Genomic DNA, 26,682 nt, shown 5'->3' with positions numbered 1-26,682 from the left:
AAGAGGGAATCAAGTCTAATATTGAACACAATTTAGTGTTCTGAGTTCTATTCCTAGCAGTGCTTGAATGAAAGGCCTCTGAACATAAAGTACCATACTATTATATAAGACTAAATAGCACTTATCTGACAAGAAAATTTGTTTTATGAATGACTGAACTGATTCACCTACCAAACATAAAGTTTATACTACTCCCTATATCTGTACTTTGTCACCCACACTTTTTAATATCAAACATGGCTCATATTTTTACTGCATACCATGAAGTGATACAGCCCTCTCCCCAACTTTTTTTTTAAACAGTGATGTTTCTGACAACTTAGTGCTTCATTACTCAACTGTTTTATTTTAATGAGAAACCTGACAATTTCCTAATTCAAAGAACTTCCATTTTTGTCTGAATATTTTCATATTTTGCTTGTTAAATAAAATCATTTGGCATACTTAACTGAGTTAATATAAGCAAAGAACTTATACCTTAGGGCATATCATACATATTGGTCAATTGCTTTATGGAGGAAGTGACACAGGAGACAGTGATCCATGGCCTTTTTCTTTCCTCATGTCCCCATGATGATCATGAATGAAAAAAGTGAATAAATGAAGCCACTGATTATTTAAATGTCATGTGGGACAATCATTCTATTCATATCAAGGTAATATACACATATATAATCCAGTTTACAGTATAATAGAAATTTGAATTCAAACTTCCTTCATTCGATTCCTTTTTTTTTTTTGAGATGGAGATGATGAATTCTAGTGCATTCCCCTCTACTTCTATCCTTCTAACTTAGTTCTTAGTTCTATAGAAAGCTAAATCTAAAAGAAACTTCAGTATTATTCTCCACTTGATTAACTGACAAAACAATTTTTACAGTCCCTTCACAAGTGACTCTCTGAACTGGCAGCTTATATGCTCTTCCTTTCACCATTTCCCATCAAGAAAAGACAAATTCAACATTCTGCTTTACTTGAAATCATGCAGTATAATCACTGATACGAAAGCATAATATATAGTTTAACTCATAGGTCTCCATTTTCATTCCCCTTAACAAGCTCAGTTACTTTGGCTATACCCTTCTCTAGTCATGCATTTTCTTTTAAACAGAGGAGGAAATTGATGACAGTATTTCATCCTACTTTTATCAGGATCTTAATTCCTCAGTGAGGAACACCAAGTCGGCTCAATGTTAATAAGCTTCTAGCTTTAAATAGAGAATTCACGAGGAATATAACTCATCTTTTAAGTCAAACATACTTAGGATCAGGTCTGTCATTTCAGTAAATGTAAAGATTCTACCTATAACTATTGTAATTCAAAGGTTTTTTTTTCATCCTTTATAGTACTTATTCATATTACAGTACAATTAACATCCATATAGTATAATTTACACATCATGGGCAAAACTGGAAAATAGAGGATTTGACAACTAGCCACACAATCACACAATTTTAGAGTTACTACCTACAAATATCAAAGAACGTTAGAGGTAGAAAGGGCCTTAGAGAATCATCTACTCTAATCCCTTTATTTTATAAATTGCAAGAAAAAAAATTTTTTTTTAATTTCCAGTGTTTTTTTTTTTCCTTAATGGGAGTATCCTAGAAGTCTCAGTTGTCTAAGCCAGGATTTAAATAAACAGCAGTTTTATACACTAGCTGTTTGCTGAATTTGAGGGTTCCCAGGTTAGCAACATCCTTAAAAGGCCATCAATGGAGCTATACTACATGAGAAAAATCTGAATGAGGAACTAGGGTAAAAAAAATCACTGGACTCTTGTGTAATGGAAAAAAAAAAGAGAGCAGCTTTAGGTCTATAAACCCATATTAGTTTCCTTTTCATGCTTAAGATATTGCTTCTTTATTTCAAGTAATGAATCCATTAAAAATTAAGTATTGATTTAATTCAGCGATTTAAAAGCTAGCATACAATATTAAATATAGATACAAATATTTGTGTATTTTTGCATTTCATTTGATGTTTTTGCTATTTCTTGGATTAGATAACTAGCCCTTTAAGAATAAATTTGGTGATAATTCTGTTTTCTTTTTTTTCTCTAAAATACAACCCATTCAATGCACTAATGTTGCGGCTATATGATTTACTAGACATTCCTTATGATTATAGTGATTAATACCTACAAAATTAAACTTTAAACTACTCAGTAGTTATAAGAAAATTTACATGGACTACCTTATATGCTAATCATTCTGTATGAAATTTAATTAATAAAAATCATAGAAAAGTAATGCAACTAGCAATACAAGAAAGAATTCTAATTATCAATGGATATTCCCCTATTTTAAATAGTCCAACAGATTTTTGAATCTACATAGAGCATATAATGCAGGTAGAAAATATCTATTGTAAATCCAGAAGTCCATCTCATAGGTAAAGAAATATAACTCTTTCTAGCACACAGGGAAAAGACTGATGTTTATAGGTTTTTGTTTTCTTTCACCATGAGTATCCTGCAATAGTGTGTATAAAAATAAGGTCTGCATTTCATTAAATCAACTATTTAGCTAAGCATTCAATTTTAATAAAAATGTCGGTCACCAGAGTTGAATTACTCTAATAAACAATGTAAAAACCTACTTAAATATTTTTTGATTCTGGGTGTGAGATGAAGAAGCTAGGTTTTTCCTAAACTTCCCCTATCCCTTTAATGTGTCTATCGGTTTCAACAATTTCTGAATGTCTCAAATGTCGAAGCTTTGCCCAGGATCTAGGATAATGGAAATTTATCAAGATTCTTGGGTAGCGGTAGTTCACATAGGCTATATACCTCATTAACCAAGTTAATGAATTAAAGTACAATTATTAATGAGAATAGATCACAATTTTTGCAATCCCAGAAATTAGTAGAGATTCTAGACAGAAAAGGAAATGCTAGAAATGTGTACCTTGAGTTAGTTTTCTGTCTCCTATTAGAATTAAACTTGTGACAAATATATTGCTTAGCACCACTTTAGCAAAATTGTAAAGACAAGGTTTTAATTTCAAAATTGTAGAGAGCTCTGCAATAACTTATCATGGCCCTCAACAACTTTTATGAAAACATTCTATTGAAATAATTGTAATTGGGGTTCTTGACATTTTCTGTATCATGAACTCCTTAGGCAGTCTGGTAACCCTTCTTGTAATCATGGCTTTGGTTTTTGTTTTGGTTTGGGTTTTTTCTGTTAAGAATTTTATTTTCCAAAATATATGTAAAAAACAAATTTTGACATCAATTTTTTGAAATGTTGTGTTCCAACTTTTCTTCCTCCCTCCCTTCCCATCCCCCACCCCCAAGAACTCAAGGGATTCAATATAAGTTATAGATGCATAGTCATGGAAAACATCTCCATATTAGCTAGGTTGTTAGAGAAAACAGGTTTAAAAAAACCCTTCAGATTAAGGAATTGTCAAAGAAAAAAATTTTAAATGTGTTTCAATCTGTTTTCAGATGCCATCAGTTCTTTCTCTGTAGATGGGTTGCAATTTTCATAAGTCCTTCAGGGTTATATTGGATCCATTGCCTTGCTGGAAATAACCACATGCCTCCCAGCAGATCATGTAACACTATTGCTTTTATTTTGTATACAGTGCATTTCACTCTGCTTCAGTTCATGTAGGTCTTTGCAGGCTTTTCTGATAGCATCCTGTTCATCATAACTTTTATATAGTACCTTAAACTTGACAAAGAATTTTCTTCACATTAGCCAAACAAAGTATGTACCATACATTTTGCCATTATAGTCAATCATCATAACTATTTCCCTTCATCCTATTTCCTTCCCATGGTATTTAGTCTATGTTCTATCTTCTTTTGCCCTTTTCCTCCTCAAAAGTGTTTTACTTCTGACTGCGCCCTCCCCTGCTCAGCCCTCCCTTCTTCCACCCTTCCCTCCTTATCCTCTTACCCCCCCCTACTTTCCTGTAGGGTTAAATAGCTCACTCCTCCCAATTGAATGTGAATGTTATTCTCTCCTTGAGCCCACTCTGATGAGATTAAGGTCTTTGAGCTAATTCTGTGTTCTAAATTTTTCTTCCTACCTCCCTCCTCAACCCTCCCTATGAAATCAAGCAATTCAATATGTCATATTTGTGTAGTTATGCAGAACATCTTCACCTTCCTCAAAAGTGTTTTGCTTTTTACTGCTCTCTCCTCCTATCTGCCCTTCCCTCCTTACCCTCTTCTCTCCCCCTCCTTATTTTTCTTCCCTCTCACCTTCCCTCAGGGCAAAATTATATTACTATACCTACTTGAGTATATATGTTATTCCATCTTTGAGCCACTTCTGATGATAGTAAGGTTCACCCATTCCCCCACTCCTTCCTTTCTTCCCCTCCCCTCCATAAGCTTTTTTTCTTATTACCTTCATGTGAACTATCTATCCCCAGTCCACCTTTCCGCTTTCCCCTCCCCCAGTCTATTCCTCCTACCCCTCAACCCTCTTTTATAGATGTCCTCATAGGTTAGCTTAGGTGGCATAGTGGACAAAGCACCAGCCCTGGACCCAGGAAGCCTTGAGCCCAAATCTCACTCCAGACATAAGACACCTCACCCTGTTTGCCCCACAAAGAACAAAACATAAATGCTTTACAGATATGATCCCTTCATATTCAGTTCAGACCTGTGTCCTCTGTGAATTGCTTACTGAGAAAGTTTTTATGAGTTCAAAATATTATCTTCCCATGTAGGAATGCAAACAGTTTAATCTTTTAATATACCCCATGAATTATTTTTCCTGTTTACCTTTTTATGCTTCTCCAGGGTCTTGTATTTGAAAGTCGAATTTTCTATTCAGTTCTTATCTTTTCCTCACAAATGACTGAAAGTCTTCTTTTTCACTGAAGTCCCATTTTTTTCCTCTGAAATATTATACAAGTTTTGCTGGGTACGTGATTCTTGACTGTAGTCCCAGTTCCTTTGCTCTCTGGATTATCATAACCCATGCCCTCCAGTACTTTAATGTAGATGCTGCTAGATCTTGTTTTATCCTTATGGTAGCTCCATAGTATTTGAATTCCTTTTTTCTAGTTTCTTGCAATATTTTCTCCTTGAACTGGGAACTCTGGAATTTGGCTATAATATTCCTGGAGGTTTTCTTTTTGGGATCTCTTTTAGGAAGTGATTGTTGGATTCTTTCAATTTCTATTTTGCCTTCTGCTTCTAGAATATCAGGGCAATTTGCCCTGACAATCTCTTGGAAGATGCTATGTATACTCTTATTTTTGTCATGGTTTTGTGAAGTTTAAAATCTAAATTATGGTCGCCTTAAATTAGAAGCTTTAGCACCACTCCTTGGGCATTAAACATTTATGAAAACATACAGATATTCCCATGGAGTTCAGAAAGTTAAGAAAAAAACCTATTTAGCCTAGAGTTCCAGCCTAGTCTGGTTCTTCCTCAATCCTCTGCCACACACCTGCTTCAATCATGTACTCTTTCTCGGAAACTGACTGTGGAAGCTTTTTATAGGTCTGGAACAGAGGTGGTCCTTACACACTGCTTCAAACTGATTGGTTGGCATCATCCAAATCCATTGGTTCTGAATTTGTTCTCAAGGTGTGATTACAATCCAGTTAACTTGAAGTAGACTAATCAGCAGTTAATCACTCTCACTTGATTCAATCAGTCTAGATTAATCTCCAGGTGGGTCTTTGAGTATCTGTTAAATCTCATTATTTCATCACAGTTTTCAGGTAGTCCAGTGATTTTCAAATTATCTCTCCCAGATATATTTTCTAGGTCAGTTGTTTTTTTCAAGGAGATATTTCATATTGCCCTCTATTTTTTATTCATTTGGATTTGCTTTACTGTGTCTTGGTTTCTCATAAAGTCACTAGCTTCCATTTGTTCAATCCTAGTTCTTATGCAATAATTTTCAACAGACAGCTTTTTTATCTCCTTTTCCATTTGGCTTTGTAAGCTGATGACCTTTTTCTCATAGCTCTCCTGCATTGCTCTCATTTCTCTTTTCATTTTTCCCTCTACCTCTCTAAATCTTCCTTCTATCTCTTCTACTTTCTCTTCAAAGTCCCTTTTGAGTGCTTCCATGGCCTGAGACTAATTCATATTTTTTCTTGGAAGCTTTGGATGTAGGGGTCCTGAGGTTGCTATCCTCTTCTGAGGGTATGCCTCAATCTTCCTTGTTGCTAAAGAAACTTTCTATTGTTCTTGACTTTCTTTGTTTGCTCATCTTGCCATTTTTTTCTTGACTTTTAACTCCCTCTTACAGTGGGGCCCTACTTCCAAGCTATACTGTTCAAAGCTTTAGAGGGTCTCAGGAGTTTCGGCTTGAGGGAGGGCAGGTTTTTCTCTTGCCTGGTCTCTTCTCTATCCTGAAGGTAACCTCAAGCCAAGTTGTTAGTTAACCAGCCAGGAGAGTACTGAGGTGGTTCTTAGTTTCAACAGGCCTGCACCCTTCCCAGACCTGGGCCTCCCTCTGCTCAAGATTTCTTCCTGGTTCCCTGCTGGGGTGGGATAGCCAAATTCCTCCTCTGGTCCTATAGACACCTCTGTATTTTCCATACCCTGGGCCAGCAGTTCAGCCCTCTCACCTGACTTCAAGCTTAGTTCCAGAAGATAACACCTGCTTTGGAGTTGATTTGGAGGCTAGGGGTAAGTTTCTCTGGTGCAGGGTGTTTGGAGTCTGTGCCAGCTCAATCAGGGGGTTGGACTCTGCTCACAGCCCAGTATAGCCCTGTTTAATCTGGAAAATAATCTCAGGCTTTTTTTGTGGGTTTTGCTGCTCCAGGGCTTGTTTTATTGCTGTTTGGGGGGTAATTGTGTCAGGAGCTCTATGTGTTTAATGTCTTTCCTCCCTCATCTTCATAATCATGTTTTTAAAGAAATAAAATAAAATACATAGGATTTAAAAGGAAATCATTTATATTGAAATCATTATAAAACATTGAAGAAAAAAAAGTTCAGAGACCAAACATGAAGAAACTTTGATCATGGAGCTTTGGTATCTTATGTCATACTGAGAGAATATTAGTATTAAAGATAGGGCTTGTTTTTTGTTTGTTTTACTTTGGAAACAATAAAAACACTATTCAATGGAAAACCATAATCTCACAATTAAAGTTTCAAAAATTTCAAGAGCAATGAAAAAATGTATAATGAGCATAAATAGACTGTAGCACTTGACCAGCAACAATTTAAGTGTAATGTGGTGTAATATTCTTACTTAGGAAATGAATGACCAAAAAAGTCTTAAGCAACACACATTGTTAAGCCATTGAGGGACTATAATTTATATCTGTGGAGAGAATATATGCATTCTGGAAATCATAGACTCTGTCAAAATGTCAACTAAAAGAAGTGTCCAAGTTATGGTTTTTATTAAGTCCTAGGATCATAGATTTCCACTTGCAAGGGGGCTAAGGAGGCCTTTATTATGGCTCTCAACAAGCCATTTAACTTTCAAACTCAGAGAGATTAAATGATGTAGTAGGTAACAGACTTACTAAGTTTCAGAGGAAAGATTTGAACCCAGGTCATCCTCATTCCAAGGTCATCTCTCTATCTACTATTTCATACTGCTTAAGTTCATAGTATTAAGAGGGAATCCTATGCCATAGAAATAGTTAATTTACTCTAGACTAGACTATCTCTTTTCCTCACTCAAAAAGCTCGTTCTCTCATTCTCTCGCTCTCTCACACGTGTGCGCACACACACACACACACACTTTCTATTTATAGAAATAAAAGTCTTTAGCTATGATAGATTTAAGTATCTTCATTCTGAAGAATATTAAAAGGAGTCGTTAAATGCCAATGTTTCCCTTGTTTACTCAAGTGGGACTTATTCTAACAAGCAGTTGTGCTACTATTTGAGTATATCAGAAAAGAGGCTTTCTCCATTATCCCTCACTTTCATCACTTAGATTATGAAAAAATGTAAATAAAAGTTTTTTTGTTGAAGGAAAGTACTACACACACACACACACACACACACACACACACATATACATATTAATACTGATCAGTTCAGAACATAAACAAAATACAAGGCAGAATGGGAGTGGAGGGCACTATCACCCAGGGGGTGGTATAGGACAAAGAAAGGCTTGGTAGAGCAAATGGTGATTAAATTGAGTCATGAGGAAAACCAGGGATTCCTAGTAGTGGAAGTGAAGAAGGGGTGCTTTATAGGCAAGGAGGGGAGGAAGAGACAGTTAATGCAAAACACTGAGACGTGAGACATGATGTGTGAGATATATCATGGAGGACAGTATTGATGGCTTTGTACAGTGAGTAGAAAGGGGGGTAATGTGCAAGAAGACTGGAAGGGATACCATGTAAAGCACTTAAACTGCTAAAGTGTTTACAGTTGATCCTAGAGGTACTAGGGAGCCACTGGAATTTATTGTGTTGGGGGTAGAAAGATGAAATGTAGTTAAATGCACATTTTTATTGCTTCTGGAACTACTCTGTGAATTTACTGCCCTAACTCCATACTGTCTATCCCTCTCTCTAGGAAAGCAAAAACACATTTCCTTATCTATCATTCCCTTATATGTGTAGTCTCCCCTTATTAGAATGCAAATGCCTTGAGGTCAGAAATTGTTTCTCTTTTGTTTTTTCTATTTTCAGTGCTTAGTGCAGTGTCTTTCTACCTAATAAGTATTTAATAAATACATTTTTTTATTCATTCATGTTCATGGAAAGAGAAATGGAGTATCTACTTGGAAGCAGTTGTCATTAGTCCAAAGTTTCCTCACATATTAAATATAGCTATCAAATTATCCTATCACTGTCTTGACAGGTGTAATTGACTACAGGTTGTAAAAGGTACTAAATTTATCACTAACATCAAACATATTTTACTAATGAGGTTTCAGCATTTATAACTACATGTGATTGTTAATGCCAGAATGCAGTTTAGTATTACTTTTACAGATGAAAGGTTCAAGTTGTTTTTCTTTAAAAATTTTTCCTCCTTTAATTGTTTCATTCTTTGGTATTTTTCCAGCGAAATATTTATCTTGGATATAAATTTTATGATGCATCTCAGTTTGGAAATTCAAATTACTAACACCCCTTGTTTATGTAAATTTATCTGCCAATCAAGTCTATATTTTAAAGAGGAAATTACAAAAATATACATTCTACTATTAGTTATCCTTTTCTAATTTCATCAATGCATACAAGCACTCTATCAAGATTTCTGTGTGAAAGGAACCTGGTTGAGTCAATTCAGATAAGAGGCATTTATGATGATCCTTTTTAAATGCTTTAATAAGATGAGGGTATTCTCTTACAACTGATTTCTGGAGTATATTTCACAAATTTCAAAAAACACAGAATCTTTTTTTTTTCCTTCTGGCATTCTACTGATATTTGAGTTGATTGGTGAGTCCATGAATGCTATCTGCTCCTGAAAGGTATTTCCCTTATAAAAAGATATAATACATATGTCTCACACAGCTGTAACTTTAAGGTATTGCAAGAAAAAAAAAACACTGACACTAGGATCAGAAGACCTAGGTTCAAATCCTGCCTCTCATACTACCTGTATGACCTTGGGCAAGTCACTTAACTTTCCTCTAAGTTTCTTCATTTTTAAAATAAGGGGGTTAGACAAGATGGCCTGAGAAATCTCTTCCAGCTCTAGATTTGTGATTTTTATTTAATATAGGAGTCCCTAGAAAGACCACACAGAAACAATAGCTGATAGAGAATGTAGAAATTTAACTGAGGTCTGAGTATGGCACAGAGCTCATTAAAATATATTAGATTACTACTGGGACAAGTCACTAATCATCCATGGACCTCAGTTTCCTCTCATCTATGGAATGAGGAGGAGGTTGGATAAGATGATTTCTAAGATCCCTTTAACCTTTAAATCCTAGGCCTAAAAATATGCCCATTCCCAAGTAATCCAATAATTCAAGATGTTAGGAATGCATGGATACAGTTTTTTCCCAGGGAAAAAGATCTTTGAGATTATTTCATATACTCTCTTGACTATAGACCAGACCAGTTTATGCAGACTAGATGGTATAGCCCACCTGCCAGACCACCTTTTTGTCTAAGTACCATACTAACAGTTAAGAACAGATGACAGTTTCAAAATTCAACTGGTTGGGAATAAAGACAGGGTATTTTAGATAAAGGGTTCTCATTTACATAACTCCCTGACTGCAGTGATTTGGCAAAGACCCAACTTCCTGGGCTCTTGCCAAATGTGATCATCCAGTCACATTTCAAGGTGTAGCTTTATAAATTGGCAGTTTATTTAAAGTAATATGTTTGTTGTTGCTGTTAAGCATCATGCATATTAATTACTTAGGATCAAAGTGTTTTTTAATGTTTTGTGCTTGAAGGTGACTTTTACCAAAAGATTATAAACTAAAAAAAATGAATAAAGTATTACAACTGAAAAGAAAGCAGATTTGGAAATAGCAGATTTTAAATATTTTTCAAAGCAGAAATGTAAATGCGATATCACTGCTAACCTCACAAAACTGCTAGACAAGCAATTTCTGTGATTCTGGATTAATACAAATATGAGATGATTCAGTCCTGGGCCAAAAAACCCTTTAAGGCACCTTAACAAAAAGGTTTAAGGAAGAATGGCTGAGGGACTGACTCATCCACATTTGTGTTAAACTTGTGGTGAAATTCTTTTAATATTCACTTACAAATCCTATTGTAAATACAACTTGCTAAGATTAGAGTTATTAGTGTTTTTCCAATTTTAATGCACAATGACAGAGAGGAAGCTGCTAAAGAACATTATATATTGTGACTCTAAATTGATAACTTTTTAAAAGTGACATCACATATTCTAATTTTCATGAAAAGTTCACTGATATTGACTAATTTTTAACTTCTTTTTTGTGAGGTGAGGGATGTCCAGAGAATTGCCTGAGATAATGAAAGTTTAATTAATTTGCCCAAGGTCGTCGCATAGACCAAAATTTTCATAGATTTTATTAAAAACATAAATTACTTTCTCTCCTTTATTTCATTTTTTCCATTAATCTAAAGGCAATGTATAGCTTAAAAAGTCCCTTCAAAATTCTTTATGAGGTGTACTGTTGCATAATGATTACTGAGGAGCTTCTGAATCAAAAAGATCTGGTTTTAAGTCCTACCTTTGATATGTAAAGACTGTGTGAATGGAAAAGATATTTAACCTCCCAAGTTCCTCACCTCCTTTCAGGTCTCCTTCCCCTAATTTCTCTAAAACTAAGTTTCAGAACAGGTTCTAATCTTCATTGGTAAGGGGAATTTCTTCACTGGGAATTCCCTATATAATCAAACCATAGCTTCAGATTGCAACCATTCCTCTCCCCCTGCCCACCCCCACACTCCCCCCACACACATCAAGACTTTATTCTTTCCTTTAAAACACAAAACATGTCTCAATTGGCATTGCCTATAATAGTGCACTTCTACCTTAGTTAGACATGTAAAATCATTAATAATACTAATAGTACATTTTTCTTAATCAAAAAGTTTTCACTTTCCCAAAGAAAAAAATTTACATGCTACCTTCCATGCTATAATCTGCCTTATCCTAAGCCCCTGCCTTCATCACCCCCATCTATCTGAGCTCTGGAAAAATTTTGCCTTTCTTCCTCCTAGATAAAAACATGAAATAATGATAATGCTCATGCCTATAAAGTTACATTTAATTACATACTATATTACACTTAATGATCCTTGTTAAATTAACAAAAATTCATATTATCAAGCAAATAAATTAATACAAATGTTTGTTTGTGAAAAGAATCACTAGCATTTATACCCTATCTCTTCACTTTTGTCATTTCTCTTCCTCAAACTGGACAGTCATTTCTGGACCCTGACTTTAGGGTACTACACATAGTTACAGATTCAGAGAAAAGAGGACAGGAAGGGAAAGGAAGATATGTGGAAAGGTATAAATAGACATGGAGAGACAGGATAAATGGGGGAGAAATAAAACAGATACAATTATATGCTTTAGAAGGAAAAGCAAAAAAATGTATATAATTTTACAAAAAAATTAGAATTAAACATACAAGCATCCTATTACAAATATTTATTTTTGGCAACCTGATTTTTGCAACAGGAAAATCTGGTATTGGAAGAATAAAGGTGTTTGAATGATACTTTAAAGGTCTGCAAAGTATTTATATACATTATCTCATTTAGAAAAACTGATATATCCCAATTTTCCCTGCTTAGTAGTAGCCACTTCTATCATCTTCCCCAAGTGATCCATCACAATTTATGCCCCTTCATATTAGCTTCATCTCAATTACCCCTTCTGTAAACAGAATCTGAAGTCTGTAGTAACACTTATGGTCTGTGGATGAGTTTGACTTGTCAACTTCCCTTCTGTGCTCCCTCCTTCCCATTTTTAGAGTTGGAAATAGCAACTCAGATGTGGGAAAAGGAAAGTTCAGAATCAGACACATGACCTTTCAATGCAGATGCAACTTTTAAACTATTGAAGCACATCTTTTTTCAGAAAAGGGAATAACCTCTATTTCCAGAATGTCTTCTGTTCAAATGAGACTTTTAAAACCCAACTTTTTTGTGATTCTTTTTACTAGAATAAAAATAATAATAACAGGAAGAATAGCTAACATTTATAAAGGGCTCTCAAATTCAGAAAGTTCTTTACATATATTATCTCATTTAATCCTAACAAATATGCTACCTTAAGCCTCCTTTTAGACAGAAAGAAAATTTCTCTTTAACTCCCAGAGTTCCTGTAAAATTTAGCAATCATTTGCATAGTCTGTTATCTTCCACCTCCACCTACATATACATATTGTGTCCAAAAAGTCTTAGTGATGTTTTAAGTTTTAATAGCAAAGAGTCAAACCATACTAAGATGTCTGGGACACCATATTTAGCAAATGACTCAAAGTTCATTTGATGTAATTTTAAGTCTATCATGGATTTAATCATTAATAGCAACATAATACTATTATTTTCTCTCAGATATTTTTTCTTGTTGTGTATACATGCACACAGAGAGTGGTGAAGATGTCAGAGAAGATGAGGGCATATTCAAGAGATATTGAAGAAATTCAAGATATTCAAGAAATAGGCAGGCCTTTGCAAAAGCTTGGCTATAAGGGCTGAGAGATTGAGGACTAGAAGATGACACCTAGGTTATGAATTTGGGAGATTAAGAGGGTGTCATTGTTTTGTTGTAAAGGGAAAGTGAGCAGGGAGTGGGGAGAGAGTTTAGGGGAATTCTGTTTTAGACATAATGAGTTTCATATATCTACTAGACATCTGGTTTGATATATCTGAAAGGCAATTGGAAATGTGAGATTAAAGATCAGCAGAGAAATTTGGTCAAGAAAAATAGATTTGAAAATCATCCCCATACAGATACTGAATAAATCCATGAGATATGAGGAAATCACTAAGTGAAGTGACATAGAAGTAGAAAAAGGCCCAGGAGAGAACCCTGATGGATCCCTACAGTTAAGAGTTCATGGCCTTGGGGCAGCTAGGTGGCACAGTGGATAGAGCACCGGCCCTGGAGTCAGGAGGACCTGAGTTCAAATCAGGCCTCAGACACTTGCTAGCTGTGTGACCCTGGGCAAGTCACTTAACCCCAATTGCCTCACTAAAAAAAAAAAAAGAAAGAAAGAAAGAAAAGAAAAAAAAAAGAGTTCATGGCCTGGAGGAGAGGGCAGCAAAGGAGACAAAAAAGGAATACTCAGATAGGTAGGAGGAAAATCAGGAGAGAATAGTGACGAGAAACATAGAGAGAAGGGAGGAGTGCACAACAGTGTCAAAAGCTACAGAGAAGTCAAGAAGATTGAGGATTAAGAAAAGGCCACTGGATTTAGCAACTAAGATATCACTAGTAACTTTGGAGAGAATGTGTTTGGTAAAGTCAGAAGCCAGATTATAAAGCATTAAGAAGAAAGAGTAAAGAAATTAAAGATATCTGTTGCAAAAGGTCATTTTGAGGAGTTTAGCTACAAAGGGTGGAAGAGATATATAATGATAGTTAAAAGGGTTGGAAGGAAGCAGCAAGGGTATTTTCAGGATAGAGGAGAGGTGTGCATGTTTGTAAGTAGTAGGAAATGAGCCAGTAGAGAAGGAGAAATTAAAAATAAGTGAAAGAGTGGGGATGACAGAGAGGGCAGTTTGTTGGAGGAGGTGGGATGGGATGGGATAGGATGGGATCACTTGAACAAGTGGAGAGATGAGCTTTGGTAAGGAGAAAGGCTACTTTATCATGTAAGACAGGTGAAGGCTGAGAAAGGAGCAGAAGGCACCTGAGAGATAGGAGACAAGGAAAAGGGAAAGGTGAATGATGAATGGTGAATGGTGAATGATCTCAATTTTTTCTGTAAAATATGAGGCAAGGTTCTCAACTTAGAGCACGGAGGGAGGGGAAACCAATGGAGGTTTATGGAGGGTTAAAAAGTTTGGAAGTGGGGCAGCTAGATGGCGCAGTGGATAGAGCACCGGCCCTGGACTCAGGAGTACCTGAGTTCAAATCCGGCCTTAGACACTTAACACTTACTAGCTGTGTGACCCTGGGCAAGTCACTTAACCCCAACTGCCTCACTAAAAAAAAAAAAAAAAAAAAGTTTGGAAGAGCTGATCTGGAGAGTAGGATAGTGAATTGATTAGAGAGATATAGACTGTTTTTCCTAGTGGTAAGGAGGACACAGTTGAAGTTATATAACATAAATTTGTTCTGGACCTAGTCAGAATGGTTGGGTAATTTTCTCCACCTTTGTTCCGAAAAATCCTGCAAAAGCAATGAATGGGAGGAGTGATTTAAGGCTGAGGTTTGACTGGGCATAATAGGCAATATGATAGGGCCTAGGGATTCAAAGAAGAGGAAAGTGTCCACTTGAATTGGATCACCAAGGAGTCAAGATGGGAAGAAAAGAGTGGCTAGTATAGGTGAGTTCATTTGGGAGAGAATTGAGGGGTCAAGGGAGAAGTGAAAAGTCAAACATTATGGTCAGATAAGGGGATTTTAAAATTCTTGAACATGGAGGTGGTTCATTTGTGGGTGATGGCAAGATCATGGCTATGGCCATCATTGTGTGCAGTTGAGGTTGGTGGAGGAATAATTGATGGTAGGTGAGTAGGTTGAGGGACTGAGTGGTTAGGATATTTGAGAGAGAATCAATATGTATGTTGAAGTCCCCTAGCATAAGTGCTGGAGTTGGGGAGGATATGAAAAGTGTAAGCCAGGTGTCAAACTTTTTGAAGAAGGAAGGAGAGTGACTTGGGACCTACTGAGATTTTGTTTGGGTGTTAGATATAAATATCATGAACTTCAAAGGAAGAATGGTTACTGAACTATGGAGGAAGGGGAAAAAACGTGGAAGTTTCAATAAGGAGCAAAGATTATTCCAACTCCCCTTAACCAGTGAGCCAAGGATAATGAATGAAGGCACAGCCAGTACTGGAAAGGATAGCCAGGGAGACTGTGTCATGAGGGGGAAGCCAGGTTTTAGTAAGAGCTAATAGATGGAAGAAATGGAAGAGGAATAGATTGTTCTTGTCTTTGAGGAGTTCTACAAATGGATTTTCAACATATTGCAGATAATAACTACTGATCAAATTGTAAGAAAGTGTGTTCACAAAGATTTCTTGTTTTAGATTGAACAAATAGCTTCATAAAAGACTAGAATATGTTATAACCTCTTTACCTTACAATTATGTGCTACAGAATTAATATGCAACCAATTCTTTTATGTGAATCCCTATATAAGCTTGAATTTTATTCTTTGTCGTAAGTTCTTAAAAAACAATATTATTCCCCAAACTCACAAAATTATATCACTAACCTTTATTTTCAACCAACCCTTCCATGGACTGGCGATTAGCCCAGATAACTTCAGAAATATGTAACATTGGAGTATAGAATCGTTATCCAGGACAGTCTACTGAAAACAGGAGATGAGTGCTATCCATTATAGAAGTATACAAATTGATCAAATTAGGCTGCATATGTTAACATTTTCCATGACAACAGTAACTTATTGACTGACAATTTACATCTGGTTTACTCTCTTATTCTGCAAATCACAAAAATGGGTTTCCGTAGCAACGGCCACGTGTTACTTAGCTTGCTGGGGGAGAAACACACACACACACACACACAAAGCGCCTTTTAAGAGACAAATACAGCATGCATTTTTATTGTTCCTCCCACCCCAGGAGAACAGATCTCATGACAGTGGTTTTATTTTCTCATAGCTTTAAAAGTGTCTTTCTTTTTTCCTTTTGATGTCCTTTCCATTTATATTATGCATCCCAACAATTTGTCTAAAATGGAAAAAAGAAAAAAAAATAGAGGAAAGATCCATGCTGCCGCAAATGAAATGAAGACACAGGTATCTGATGCATCTGATGTAAACATTGCCTTTAATTATACATTCACATTGTTTTTCATCAACTTCTTATCTAAGTGAATTTTCCCCTTGTCCAGAATAAAACCCAATAATTTTGATGCTCAATGAGTCCAGGGTTTGCGTTTTTTGTTTTTTTTTTTAAGATATGCCATGCTTGCCCACTCTACCACCATTACACACACACACACACACACACACACACACACACACATATACACACACACACACAGTTGAACACTGAAAACACTAAAAAAAAACCAGAAAACTATTGCTAAAAGTGCAATTGAGATTTTAATAATTATGTTTGAAAATAAATCCAATTTGTAAGGAGCCCTACATCCCACAGTAGCTGATAACATAGTCAATTAGAAAGAACATGGGGCTGGATATCAACAGATAAATTTCACATTGTTAATATCTTTGTCACTTGAGGAAAATTATTTAATGCACTAAAGAGGTAACATGGCACAGGAGGAAGAGAGGAAGATATAGGAGCAGTCTTGGATTTAGGAAAAGCTGACTTCCAGCCTTCCTTCCAAAATACTGTGTGAACATGAGCAAATCATTTAATCTCTCAGTGGCCTTGAGTAACATTCAAAGGAGATGGGTTGGAGATGAGTTGCTGATCTGTAGTAGTAGTAGAGGAAGTTACCATACCAAGAGTTCCTGTATCAATAAAGTCATAGGTCTGAGATAGGTAGATAGATGACAGATTAAAAAAAAATTCTATTGACCTTTTGTTTGAAATATATCATATAAGAAGGGAAACAAAACATTCAACCAATACTTCTTGTGAATGCTGAGGGAAAGTGAAATGATGTAAGTGAATTACTTTGTGAGTAAAAAAATATTTGGAGCAACATATAGTTAGAAAAGTTTTCAGATTTGAATATAAAATAGTCTATAGATAGTCTATAGATGAGTCAAGTATGCAAAGATCATTTAAAAGCTAAATTATTTTTCAAAGAGACCAAATTTCTGTTCTTTCCTAGATGTTAAAAAAATTCCATGGGGGGGAAATTACCCCCCCCCTTTTTGGTAAATATTCTACTTACTACCATTATTGATATAATGAAATCATAATTGAATGTTATTACTAATTTAAAATTAAAAAACAACAACCTTATCTTCCATTCAATGTCTTTTCACGGGTACACTGTGCATAAGAAATTTAACAAAAATGGGCTGGATATTTTTTCACAGTGTATGGGGAATTGGCTACAGATCCAGTAAGACCTGGATTCACGTTATGCCTGTGACAGATAACAGGTGTGTGACCTCCTACACATCACTTAGACTCTCACTGCTCTAGGCAACTCTTTAAATATTGTCAGTCAATCAATAAGACTTTATTAAGCTTACTACCTGCTATACATCATACTAAACACTGGTATACAAATAAAGGCCCCCATACCAGAAGCAAATAAAACAATGAAACCCCAGGCTCTGATCTCAAGCAGTATACATTCTAATGGGGGAGATATTATGTCAATACATGCTTAGGAAATTTGTCCTGTGTAGTGATCTTAAAGTGGATGGCAGAAGCCGCTGCAGTGCCCAGGAAAAGTGTGCTGCAGAAGATGGGGTTTGAAGGAAACCAGTGAAACTGAGACATGGTGAGTGAGCAAAGAATTCTAAATGAGTGGAAGAAGGATTGGAATGGAAAGAGGCTTGAGTCAGGAAGACCAGTAAGAGTACAGTTAGAATAGTAGTCCAATTAAAAATGGATTTGGGAATGAACTAGGGTAGGAGTTTTATGAGTGGATGAAACTGAGATTGCAGGCCTGTGTGTGGGAGAATGTTGCTGCTACAAAGAGTAATGAAAAAGTTACTAAGAAAGTGTCCATATACTTCAATTGAAGCAAATTCATTACCAGGCGCCCTCTTTGCACATGAAATGCCAGGTCTGGTTTTAAAAGATTATAAAAGAAAAACAAAAAATAAACAACAACAAAAACACTTAGGAAGAACTCTGAGTCTGAAGAGAGAACTTCTTAATTTTGGTCCTAGACCTCCAAGAACTAGCTATGTTACCCTGAGCAAACCTCAGTGGGCCTCATCTTCCTTTCAGGAACCTCAGAGAGCCTGCTATCAAATTATTACAGGCTCATAGATTTAGTGCTGGAAAGGGCCTGAGATGTCAAATCCAACCCTCTCATTTTATCAATGGGAAAAGTGAGGCTCAGTCATGTCTGGTTCCTTCCCAGGGTAAGTGGCAGATTTAGGATTTTCCCCTTGGCCCCAGGACTCCAAATCCTATCATTTCTTTTTTTTTTTAATTTTTAAATTTTTTTTTAATGAGGCAATTGGGGTTAAGTGACTTGCCCAGGGTCACACAGCTAGTAAGTGTTAAGTATCTGAGGTCGGATTTGAACTCAGGTACTCCTGACTCCAGGGCCGGTGCTCTATCCACTGTGCCATCTAGCTGCCCCCACCTATCATTTCTTTTAATTTCACTTTGTTGTCTCACGTATGTCTAAGATGTCTTCCTTCTCTAATCAGTCAATGAAAATAGGCCATAGTTCCCCAGATCAAAACTTGAAACAGATACATGAGATATAGATAGATGGATGGGTGGGTAGATGGATGGATGGATGGATGGATAGATAGATAGATAACATAAATAATAAATGTCAATGTGCAAAAATCCAATATATTCAGAGTATAAATAAATATTCCCTCAAGTCTTGGTTTAAGAAGAAGTGCCTCCTCACCTCTTGTGAACACAATTAATCTGCTGTTCAATTTAATCATACTAAAGAAATGGAATTAACACACATAGATTTTTTTTTGGCATTTCCTTAGGCAACAATATAGGGCAATCAATTCTAAAATAATTGGGGAAAATTTGTGTTTTGTTAGAACACAAAAGCAAAACATTCATTCAACAGTTCCACGTAGAATCATTTGCTTAATAGTATTTCTAATATGCTATGCATTTATTCAATCTACTTCTTTCTATATTAAAATGCAAAACAATTACTCTAGATATAAATCCTAGTAAAACAATCAAAGTTTCCATTAAACAAGTAAAGGCAAAGTTAAACTACTCTGTGATTTGCAGTTCTGCTGAATAGATAATACTTACATGCAATTATTCTCTATGGGTAAAACACGGAAAGGAAAGGTTTAGGGTTTTTGTTTTTTGTTTTTGGCTTTTTACTGGTACTTTTTTTTTTCTTCAGGCAATGGGGGTTAAGTGACTTGCCCAGGGTCACACAGCTAGTAAGTGTCAAGTGTCTGAGGCTGGATTTGAACTCAAGTACTCCTGAATCCAGAGCCGGTGCTTAACCACTGCGCCATTTTACTGGTACTTTTAAACACAGAACACAAAAGTTGGGGGTTTTTTGGTTAAAGTAGTTTAGTCATTTTAAATGCCTCATGGAAGTGAATTATCTATCTATCTATCTATCTATCTATCTATCTATCTATCTATCTATCTATCTATAGATATAGATATATGTATATATCTATATATCTATATCTATATCTATCTATCTATATATATATATATATAAACAAATATAACCATAAAGTGAGGCCTAGAACAAGTAGGGTTTTCTTTTGAAAATTCTTTTTTATAAATAATTAATATAAAAAAATCATTCTGTGAATATGAGTAAAGAAGTTTTGGTTACTTCCCTATTATCCCCATCGTTGTGTACTCTCCATTTCAGCCAAAGTGAATTACTTGTTGTTCCCTATACATGTAATTCCATTTCCTGTCTCTCTCTGTGCTTTTGCGTATGCTCTACCCTGCACCTGGAATGCCAGTCCTCTTACTTTCCACCTCTTAGGATCTTGAGTTTCCTTCAAGACTTCACTCACTTCCACCTATGAAATGAGGCCGTTTTGGATGCCCCAAATTGTTAATAATTTCTCACATATACAAAATTACTTTGAATTTATTTTATATTGACTTTGTACATGTCGAATTCGACCAAGTAGAAAGTTAATTTTTTGACCAGTGACGATTATTTAAGTTCGGTCTTTATACATCCAGCCTCTAGCAGGGTGCCTTGTAAATAGCAAGTATTTCAGAAATGTTTACTGAATAAATTAACTGAAAGAAACATGGATAACTCCAATATTCTACTCATTCACATTACTCTCATATATGTATGTGTACACATATATGGATGTTTATAAATTATATGTGAGACACACAAATCACTTATGTCATATATGTGCATATATGCATATAAAATCACATGATTGCAAGATATATGTTTCTAGTGAATATTTATTGGTCCTTGGAATCCTCGTGTTAGAACATTAAAATCTCAGTCTGTATTTGCAAGAAATGACAATAGCATGTGAATAAGAAAAAAAAGTTAAATGAAAGATAATATGCATTTTGAATTTGACTTTGTTGGAGAGAGAAGGGGGGAATAGCATGCTTTAATTGGTGAGTTACTAAAGTAATCATTTTGAATATGAGATTCAATAAATGTGTTTCTTCCTCTGATTAAATGTCAAGGCCACAGATTTGTTATTTCAGAGCTAGTGAGCAATAATTTTGTTGGATAATAATGAACTCCCAAAGATTTATTGACAACACTCTGTTGTCCACTTCAAAGCTTTGACTCATATTCTGGACTTCCATTCCTGCAGATAATACAATTAGTTTGGGACCATAAAATCTCCTAAACCCAGTTCAAAGCTTTGAGCCAAGCATTTTACTTTCATCTCATCCTTTGGTTTCACAAGACGAATATCAGGGCTAGCAATATTGCCCAGCCTCAGAGTATAAAACATAAAACCCTACAATTTTTGCTTACATTCATTTTTCCTGCCCTCATTCCTTACCCCCAACCCAGTATTAGGTTTCAAGGACTTTGTCAAGGAGAGATTATTTATAAGGTAACAGTGATAAACAAACTTCCTTCAATCTCATATTTTCTAGAAAATTCATTCCTCCATGCTAGCACTCAGGCCCTTCTAAATTCAATCTCACAGATTGTTGTAGCAATGATTGCTTTCCATTTCAACACCATTGGGCTTCTCTCCAACAGCATAATTCAGCTAGAAACAAGCAAGGTCAGACCTCCATCCACACCAAATGTGGAGACCTCAGTGCTCTCTAGACACTGATAAGAACTGAACACTGCATTAAGTTTCCACTGTCGATTAGTAAAGCATGCCAATTTTTTCTCCAGAACTTTTCTCAAAGAAGCTTACGGTTTAATTACCTTGTTGGTCAGATTTCTTTCATCTTACATCTGGGGAGAAAAATGACATTGCATTCTTTCAACAGGAATTTGTGTTAAGACCAACATTTCTAAAACACCATCAGTTTTATACTCTCTTCTATGTATAACCATTTTCCAAAAGAAATGATATAAGGTTTTTTTTAAAGTAAACTTAGGACTCAAGTCCTTACCTAATATAATCCATTCTTCAGATCATATCTTTAAACAGCAACTGACAAAGCTTATCTTAAAGTGGAAAGGTGCACACTAGGATGGGCAGAGAGGTCATATCTTCATTAGTTCCACCACAGCAGATTTATTTAAGTCTGTCTCATAAGGAAGAGATTGCATGGAGTTACTTTTATGATTTTCTTGAGAATAATCCATATTTATTATTGGATTTTTAACCATGCTGTTATTTTAAAGTGGATGTTTGTCACAGTTCTGTAGTCCCCAGATAGCAAATATTTCTTTCCTTGGTTTGCCAAGTTTATGTATTGATTCAATAGTCTATCCATAAGAATTCATATCTAGCATTCATCAACAAGTCCAAAAGTACTAATGATGTGGATGGCACATTAACTTACTTGTTATATGTAATAATTTTGTTACAATTCACAATAAAAAAAAAACGTTTATAGAATTAAATAGCATTTTCTTGTGACCTGAAATAAAGATTCAATCTATATATGTTCTCGTTTCTAATAACATTTAAAAAAATTTTAAGTACCTCCTTTCTTCTATATTACCCAATGTCAGAGGATGCATAATTCCTGACTTCAAAGAAACATATTCCATTTTTTTCTTTCTGTAGTTTTAAGCTGCCCTGATTTCTTCGTCTCAGCCCAAATCTCACCACCTGTAGGAAACCTTTCTCAGTATTACATAATCTTAATCCCTTCCCTCTATATCATACCCAATTTACCCTGTATCCCAACTTATACAGATGTTTATATGTTATCACCTTCATTAGAGCCTGAGCTCTTTAAGAGCAGAGATGTGTTTGGGTTTTTTGGGGAGTGGCAGGGTTTGTTCATTGTCTTTCTTTATATTCTTAGTGGTAAGTGAAGTGCCTGACACATAGGAAGGTTTTTTTGGTTTTTTTTAATGCTAGTTGACTGGGTTTATATTTGTGTGTATACCTATACCTATACATATACCTATTCCTATACCTATACTTATACACACATACACATATATACACATATCTACACATGTATATACATGCACATGTACACATCTACAAACACAAACATGCATACATACATATATACATATATGCATACATACCTATCACAACCCCTTTATTACTCCAAGCAACTTCTAAGGCAAGTCTCTAAATTACTACTAAATTGCTATTCTGCATCAGTAGAAGAAGTTTGCATAAATGAAGATGAAATTATAGGTCTGCCCTCCCACTTACAAATACACATGCTTATGAGACTTACACCAGATGAAAATCAAGATGGAATAGGGAAATCTGTTTTAAGCATGAAGGATGTTGTAACTGAGGGAATACACATAGAAGAAGGAAGGAAAATTATAAGGAACTTAGGGAAGTATGGTAGATCTGAGTAGACCCTGCAAAGAGGAGCAATGAGAGATAAGGCTAGAAAGGGAGATTTAAGCCAAATTGCAGAGGACAATGAATGTCAGTATCAAGGGTTTATATTTTATTTATTATGATGCAATATGGAGCCACTGAAGGTTTTTAATTCACCAATGATTTGAATGATGGATTGAAAAGGAAATCAAGACAAGAAGGCTCTGACAGTAACAGAAGTAAGAAGAGATGTAAAAGTGAATGGCAGAGCTGAAAGAAGGAAGGGAGAGATGGTAGAGATTTTGCAAAGGCAGAATGAACAGGACTTGGCAACTCCTAAAGTATGTCGACTGGGAAAGAGGAGGAGACAGTGGTAACTATAATGTTACAGGCCTGAGTAACTGGTTGTATGGTGATGTTACCATGAGAAATAGGTAGAAGGGCAAGTTTTTAGGGGAAAGATAATGAGTCTAACATTGAACATCTTGGGTTTGAGCTGCAGGCAAGTCATCCAAGTGGAAATATTAAGCAGAGAGTTTGAAATGTGAGATTAAATTTCTGTGGAGAATTTGGAGATTAAAATAGCAATATAAAAATCAAGTGCACAGATGTAACAAATAAAACCTTGAAAAAGTATATATGTACAACATCTAAAGGAAGATACAGGGGAAAACTCAACTGCTGTTGCCCTAAATAGGTTTTACTATTTTCTAAATGTTTCCTTGTTTATTAAATACATAACAACATACTTTCGTTAATTTAAAAGTGCTTTTGGTGAGAGTAGTAGTATTTATTATTTTCTAAAGCATATTAGAGACAAGGTTACATAAATAAATATTCAAAATGCATTTATTGAACCATCAAAGTTTCTACCTCCAAGTTCAGATCTTTTCTACTATATCATAGCATCCCATATAGATAAGCCTGGATTAAGGAAATATTTACCTTCCTTCCATGTTCAGCTCAAACCTTTATATTAAGAATGCTTTGAAATTTGGAGGAGCTGGAGGAGGTTCCAGACCTATGATATTATTCATATAGGGAACTCCTGGCAAGGAAATTCTCCACTGGCACATATAAAAAAATGGTTCTGCAATTATAGTCTTAAAACTTTAACTGGAATATTTGAAGTTTAAGTGACTTGTCCAAGGTGGTACAGCTAGTACCAAGAGGTAAGACTTGAACTTAGCTCTAACTCTGGGAGGACTCACTGTTTCATCATGATACATTTCTTTTGATATAGTAGAAACTTAATTTTATATCAAAATGTCATAAATCAATGTTGAATATCATAAAGGTCAATATGATATATTGAAAATACAACTGGTCCATCATTCAGAGATCTGAGTTCTGTTGTCACCTCTCTCAGTGACTTAACTCTTTAAATTTAGGTAAGTCATATTATTTCTCTAAGCCTCTTTTTCTACATTTCTCAAAGATTTGTTTTTGATTTTTTTGTTTGTTTTTTTTGTAAGGCAATTGGGGTTAAGTCCAGGATCACACAGCTAGTAATTGTTAAGTGTTTGAGGCTGGATTTGAATACAGGTACTCCTGAATCCAGGGCGAGTGCTTTATCCACTGTGCCACCTAGTCGCCCCTACATTTCTCAAAGATTTAGCCTAGACTAGATCATTTTTATGGTACTTCCCAATTCTAACATTTTAAAAATTTAGACATTTTGCAAAGAATATTTGCTAAAGAGGAATGCAAGTTAAGGTTGATAGTTATAAAGACTAGGTTATAGAGATCTAAAGAGCCTGGATTTTCAACTATAAGCAAAAGGGAAAAAATAAAGGTTCTGAGCAGGGGAATATGTTGAGTTGCGGGGCTTTCAGGCAGCTTTGTCTGGTTGCATGATGTAGGATAAATGGGAAAGAGACACTAGTAAAAAGAACATTTAGGATGCCCCAGTAATAATCCAGATATTTGACATAAATGTCTGAACCATAGGGTGTTATCACAATGGCAAACATTTTAGAGGTCATCATGTTCAAAACTTCTGTTTTACAGATATGGAAAAGAAATCCTCAAAAGGCCAGCAATATGGCAGAGGCAGACTTTGATCACATGTCATTGGCCTCTAAGTTCACAAAGAGGTGGAAGGAAAATCTAGTTCTCTCTTTCACAAGAAGCCCAAATGTAATGTTCTATCCTAGGTAGCTTCAATTCTTACCCTTTTGGAAAAGGAAAGAATCAGGCCAAATAGATCATTTACTTAAATACCTCTAGGAACTCATTGATATAAATGTTTCCTCCAACAACACAGATCAAAACCCATTTGTGCTTGCCCATTTTGTACAGTTCTTGTACATGTCCTCTGATAAGCTCATTATATGGGCTCCATCTAATTTTCCTGAAGGTCTTACTTGCTTTAAGTGGCACAGTGGATAGAATGCCAGCCCTGGAATCAGAAGACCTGAATTCAAAACTGGACATTGATACTTACTAGCTGTGTTACTTTGGGCAAGTCACAAAACCACTGTCTTCCTCAGTTCCATCAACCATAACATGAGTATAATAGTCACTACCTCCCAGGGTAATTTTGAGGATCAAATGAGTTAAAATTGTAAAGTGCTTAGCCTAGTGCCTAGAACATGGTATCTTTTTTCCTTTTCTTTCTCTCTTTCTTCTCTACCTCCTTCCTTCACCCCCACTGCTCTTCCCTATTTCCTTCCCTCCTTCCTTTCCTCAAACTTTCATCCTTCCCTTCCTCCTTCCTTTCTTCTTTTTTCCAACCTTCTCTCTTATTTCCTTCTATCATCCTGAGAAAGGCTTACCACTTGCAATGCCTTTCTCTTACTGAGTGGTTAGTCTACCCTCTCTTCCTATCATACACTTTCTTCATGACATCTTTCACTACTATTCCTGGAAGTTCCTTACTGGTTTAAGGTGCACCCTGCTCATTTCAACCTTGAATGCAATTGTCATCGTCATCTACTTCTCTTCTTCTCCTCCTCCTCCTTCTTCTTCTCCTTCTCCTTCTTCTTCTTTTTTGCTTTTTTTGAAGGGCAATGAGGGTTAAGTGACTTGCCCAGAGTCACACAGCTAGTAAGTGTCAAGTGTCTGAGGCTGGATTTGAACTCAGGTCCTCCAGAATCCAGGGCCAGTGCTCTATCCACAGCACCACCTAGCTGCCCCCTCCCCCTTCTTCTTATACAATATTCACTTTAAGTTCCTCAACATATATTTTTATTAGAAGGCTTTTAACCATACAGCAACCCCAAAAGAATATTTATATTAAAATATAGAGAGGAAATTCATTCTGTTCTCCTTCTGCTTAACTATGTCCAATACAACATGCCTCTTTCCCAAATATACATACTAATAAACAAGTTCCATAGGTTGTTCACACTAACTAATGGACAAAAACATACTTTATCTAAGTGGTCTTTACCTGGGCAGGCAAGCCAAGATTTTTTGAGTAGTTATGAATCTTTTTTTTTGTTCTAGGAAACTCTACAATGTTCTGAGTTCTGATGATATCCATATCATGGTATGTACTAATGAGCCTCAGGTTGGGCAGATTATCCATAGAAGAGCCCTTCAATGTTTACTCTGCACTAGATCTCTATAACAGTGGTGAACATGCTTTTCTG

At 35.7% G+C, this 26,682-nt stretch overlaps 1 protein-coding gene across 5 annotated transcripts in view; it reads left to right on the top strand.

Moving 5' to 3' along the window:
• LRRN3 (leucine rich repeat neuronal 3) overlaps positions 1-26,682 on the top strand; it is a 64,192-nt gene that overhangs the window by 8,288 nt on the left and 29,222 nt on the right. For 2 of the 5 annotated variants that reach the window (XM_043969025.1, XM_043969027.1), the window contains exon 2: positions 26,537-26,579. The exons of the other annotated variants lie outside the window; for them this stretch is intronic. The gene's annotated coding sequence lies outside the window, so the exon portion shown is untranslated. The remainder of the gene's footprint in view (positions 1-26,536; positions 26,580-26,682) is intronic. 5 annotated transcript variants of the gene reach the window in all.

Source organism: Dromiciops gliroides, chromosome 5, assembly GCF_019393635.1.
Source record: "Dromiciops gliroides isolate mDroGli1 chromosome 5, mDroGli1.pri, whole genome shotgun sequence".
NCBI classification, from domain to species: Eukaryota; Metazoa; Chordata; class Mammalia; order Microbiotheria; family Microbiotheriidae; genus Dromiciops; species Dromiciops gliroides.
This window is presented reverse-complemented; position numbering and strand designations above follow the sequence as displayed.